The 5371-nt window shown below is 45.1% G+C and overlaps 1 pseudogene; it reads left to right on the top strand.

The window, feature by feature from the left end:
* Window positions 1-3366: 3366 nt before the first annotated feature.
* Window positions 3367-5041, top strand: LOC141992644 (uncharacterized; annotated as a pseudogene).
* Window positions 5042-5371: the final 330 nt, after the last annotated feature.

Raw genomic sequence — 5371 nt, forward strand, 5'->3', positions numbered from 1 at the left:
TATCACTTTGATTATTCCTTTCAAGGTTTCCTTTGATGCCTTCTAACAGCTGGTATGTGACTTATGATTTTCCAATGGTTCTTACACTCCAGCAACCAGTAGGTCCTGAAGCTACATCTAGATGGAAAAATGGTAAAGGTGATCTGATGTGATGCTGATACAAAGTTGCACAAGGTAAGCTAAGTACATTTTCTCTATGAATGTAATATTTCCATAGCTCTTGAAAGAAATAATTACCCATTCTCCAATATATGTTTGCTATAAAAGATATAACAGAGAGAAAAAATCCTGGATAATTCTTTTAGATGGAGTGAGAGTCAGTAACCCATTTCACAGAAAGGTGAACTTCATTCTAAGTCAAAAACAGAGTTTAAAGACTGAAAAAAGAAACACAAGATCAGCAAAAGAAAAAATTTTCTCCGTATTTTTCCTTTGTCTTAAGTAAGTAGACTGAATTAGTTTGTCCAATGAATTACTTCTTAAAATGCCAGTGACACTTAATGTTAAAGACTTTAATGTTAAAAAATGGCATCATCTAACTATACTAGTAAGATTGGCAACACCAGCTCGATATAACACATTTATAGGCCCTCTTCAGCAGAACATTTAAGCACGTGGCTGAAATTAAGTGTGCACCCTTAATTGTTTTGCTGAATCAGAGCCTTAAAGAAGAATTAATACTGCAGAGCACCACAGTACAGTGTTTGTCCCTTTTGTAATACTTCTCTTAAGAGCTCCTCTCCTCAGATCACAGCTTCTATAATGCAATTTATGTACTAATTCTTTTGACATGGCTTCCTAAAACATGTGGACAGAACACATGGGGGAAGCTGAGGTTTCAGAAGCAGCAGTGGCTGGGCAAGTCCAACAGTTATGTTGCCAATGGGGACGGAGGATGGAAGGCAGATTGATGGTAGGTCACTGAGGTCTGGCACATATTTCCCAACAAATTCACTCGGGCACAGTTTGAATGCATAAATTGTCCCCTCCCATATAATTTGTATGTGAAATATGCAGTCGATTGAATAAATGGATTCCTAAGTGAGAATTAAGTCACGTATTCAACACCAATTCTGTATCTTACACTTTTTTTTCCTGTTATATCCATGAAGGATTAGAAATTTTGTATACATCAGTTCACTTTCTTCTGTGGTATGTTCTTGATCTATACTTCTCCATCTCTATTGATGAAAGGTATTGGTATGTATTAAGCAGGGATATTCTACTGTAAAGTCAAGTAAAGGATGTGATATAAAACCATTACAAAAAAAATCAAAGTTAAGGCATAGCCTCTGGCTTGGATCCACTCCATTAACCCTACTGTAGGTAGTGAGATCATTACTGGAATTTAGCTTCAAAATTAGGAGAGCTCTGGTATCCGTCTTAAGGACCTTCACAAAAGGAATTGGAGATTAGTTAACTAATAGGACTCAGCCCTGGCATAACTGCAACATTTATTGCAGCAGTTAGGGCCAAATTCTGGAGTAAGGGGTATAGGGATACAGGGAGGGTATTTATTCCCACAAATTGGTATTGCACTAGTCTGACCAATCCTGTGATCAAGCAGTTACAGAAGCAGCCATAAAACTACCTCCACAAAGCTCCTGAGAGGGGCAAGGAGATCTTAGTGTAACCGTATTGCCCAGGTAGCATCTTGTTATAGCTCTTCAGGGCACAATTCACTCAGCAGTGTGACCCCACTGGCATGTCTCTATCTCTGAGGTCCAGTGTAGTTGTGGTTTGGCCCTACAGCTATAACATTTTTATTAAAGCTAATGTGAAAAATATTACATAATACATAGGTTGAGAAAAGAGTGTGTGTACATCTGGGTATATTGCTTAGATTATCCACAAATACAAAGTTTGTTTTCAAAGTCATAAGATACATATAGTGCATAATCAGCAATAACCCAAATTTAGGTGAATGATTTTAAGAATACAGTTTAGATATTTAGCATCCATGCATTCAGGTAAATTACTTATGTACGTTTCATTATTATCCCGTCCAGGGCATTACGTTTCAAAGGTAAGCAGGAACAAACAACTCAAACACAGGGGCAACCCACAAAATTTTGGTGGGACCCCCACCCATCTGTTCAGAGCTTGTCTCACAAGCAATCTCAGCTTCCATTGATTCCCCCATCCCAGCTGTCCCTTCCGCCAGGGCTGATCCAGCTAGCCATAAAGCTCTAACTCAGGGCTGCAACCAGGTTTCTCTTCCATCAAGAGAAGCAGAACTCTGCCCTCCTTCCTTGTCAGTGCGTAGCTCTGCTATTTATCCTCCTTTTAGCTCTGCTATCATTGGCTGCAGGTATAGCACAGCAGCATTAACGGCATGCATAGAATCTCCTTATCTCTCTCATTCCCTGTCAGTCTCTTTAACCCCAGCATTGCCAAATGGGGCTTGCCTTTCTGTCTCAATACGCTTTGGTATTTATAGAATCTACATTATCCAAGAATCTGAGCATCTCACAGTCTTTAATGGATTTACCTAATATCATAACACCCCGTTGAGGTAGGGAAATCCCAGTTCACAGATGGGAAATGGATGCCCAGAGAGACTAAGGGCCAGATATGTAAAGGTATGTAGGCACCTAATGCCTAAGGTCACATAGAAGGTCTCTGGAGGAGCAGGGAATTGAGCCCAGGCCTCCAGATTTGCAGCGCATTACTCTAATCACTGAACCATCCTTCTCATCATGTGAGCATGCTTCTTGGGCCTCTTCACATGCTATTCCTGTCTCCCTGTAAAACCTAGCACCATCCTGGGACTGCAGTAACCACTGCAGTGGAGAGGGGAGATTCCCTCTTGGGGTGAGGAGAGGGTTGAGTGTGGGAAGGCTATACCATCTTCCCACTCTGAATTGCCCAGGCACGTGTGAGGGAGCTCTTTATCTTCCAGCTCTGTTTGGGAACTGTAAACCTGCTATTTGGTCCCATGCAACTTCTCTAAGCCCTGGTCTACATTAGGACTTTAGGTCGAATTTAGCAGTGTTAAATCGATGTAAACCTGCACCCGTCCACACGATGAAGCCCTTCATTTCGACTTAAAGGGCTCTTAAAATCGATTTCCTTACTCCACCCCTGACAAGTGGATTAGCGCTTAAATCGGCCTTGCCGGGTCGAATTTGGGGTACTGTGGACACAATTCGATGGTATTGGCCTCCGGGAGCTATCCCAGAGTACTCCATTGTGACCACTCTGGACAGCACTCTCAACTCAGATGCACTGGCCAGGTAGACAGGAAAAGAACCGCAAACTTTTTAATCTCATTTCCTGTTTGGCCAGCGTGGCAAGCTGCAGGTGACCATGCAGAGCTCATCAGCAGAGGTGACCATGCAGAGCTTATCAGCAGAGGTGACCATGATGGAGTCCCAGAATCACAAAAGAGCTCCAGCATGGACTGAACGGGAGGTACGGGATCTGATCGCTGTCTGGGGAGAGGAATCCGTGCTATCAGAACTCCGTTCCAGTTTTCGAAATGCCAAAACCTTTGTCAAAATCTCCCAGGGCATGAAGGACAGAGGCCATAACAGGGACCCGAAGCAGTGCCGCGTGAAACTTAAGGAGGTGAGGCAAGCCTACCAGAAAGGCAAACAGCCACTCCGGGTCAGAGCCCCAAACATGCCGCTTCTGTAATGAGCTGCATGCCATTTTAGGGGGTTCGGCCACCACTACTCCAGCCGTGTTGTTTGACTTCTTCAATGGAGATGGAGGCAACACGGAAGCAGGTTTTGGGGATGAAGAAGATGATGATGATGATGAGGTTGTAGATAGCTCACAGCAAGCAAGCGGAGAAACCGGTTTTCCCGACAGCCAGGAACTGTTTCTCACCCTGGACCTGGAGCCAGTACCCCCCGAACCCACCCAAGGCTGCCTCCTGGACCCGGCAGGCGGAGAAGGGACCTCCGGTGAGTGTACCTTTTAAAATACTATACATGGTTTAAAAGCAAGCATGTGAAAGGATTAATTTGCCCTGGCATTCGCGGCTCTCCTGGATGTACTCCCAAAGCCTTTGCAAAAGGTTTCTGGGGAGGGCAGACTTATTGCGTCCTCCATGGTAGGACACTTTACCACTCCAGGCCAGTAACACATACTCAGGAATCATTGTACAACAAAGCATTGCAGTGTATGTTTGCTGGAGTTCAAACAACATCCGTTCTTTATCTCTCTGTGTTATCCTCAGGAGAGTGAGATATCATTCATGGTCACCTGGTTGAAATAGGGTGCTTTTCTTCAGGGGACACTCAGAGGTGCCCGTTCCTGCTGGGCTGTTTGTCTGTGGCTGAACAGAAATGTTCCCCCCTGTTAGCCACGGGGAGGGGGGAGGGTTGAGGGGGTATCCACGCGGTGGGGGGAGGCAAAATGCGACCTTGTAATGAAAGCATATGTGCTATGTATGTAATGTTAACGGCAAGGTTTACTCTGAAAGAGTGTAGCCACTGTTTTATAAAATGTGTCTTTTTAAATACGGCTGTCCCTTTTTTTTTCTCCACCAGCTGCATGTGTTTCAATGATCACAGGATCTTCTCCTTCCCAGAGGCTAGTGAAGATTAGAAAGAAAAAAAAACGCACTCATAATGAAATGTTCTCTGAGCTCATGCTGTCCTCCCACACTGACAGAGCACAGACGAATGCATGGAGGCAAATAATGTCAGAGTGCACGAAAGCGCAAAATGACCAGGAGGAGAGGTGGCGGGCTGAAGAAAGTAAGTGGCGGGCTGAAGAGAGTAAGTGGCGGGCTGAAGACAGGGCTGAAGCTCAAATGTGGCGGCAGCGTGATGAGAGGAGGCAGGATTCAATGCTGAGGCTGCTGGAGTATCAAATCAGTATGCTCCAGTGTATGGTTGAGCTGCAGCAAAGGCAGCTGGAGCACAGACTGTCACTACAGCCCCTGTGTAACCAACCGCCCTCCTCCCCAAGTTCCATAGCCTCCACATCCAGACGCCCAAGAACGCGGTGGGGGGGCCTCCGGCCAACCAGCCACTCCACCACAGAGGATTGCCCAAAAAACAGAAGGCTGGCATTCAATAAATTTTAAAGCTGTAAACTTTTAAAGTGCTGTGTGGCATTTTCCTTCCCTCCTCCACCACCCCTCCTGGGCTACCTTGGTAGTCATCCCCCTATTTGGGTGATGAATGAATAAAGAATGCATGAATGTGAAGCAACAATGACTTTATTGCCTCTGCAAGTGGTGATCAAAGGGAGGAGGGGAGGGTGGTTAGCTTACAGGGAAGTAGAGTGAACCAAGGGGCGGGGGGTTTCATCAAGGAGGAACAAACAGAACTTTCACACCGTAGCCTGGCCAGTCATGAAACTGGTTTTCAAAGCTTCTCTGATGCGTACCGTGCCCTCCTGTGCTCTTCTAACC

This window comes from Natator depressus, chromosome 8, assembly GCF_965152275.1.
Source record: "Natator depressus isolate rNatDep1 chromosome 8, rNatDep2.hap1, whole genome shotgun sequence".
Taxonomy (NCBI): domain Eukaryota; kingdom Metazoa; phylum Chordata; order Testudines; family Cheloniidae; genus Natator; species Natator depressus.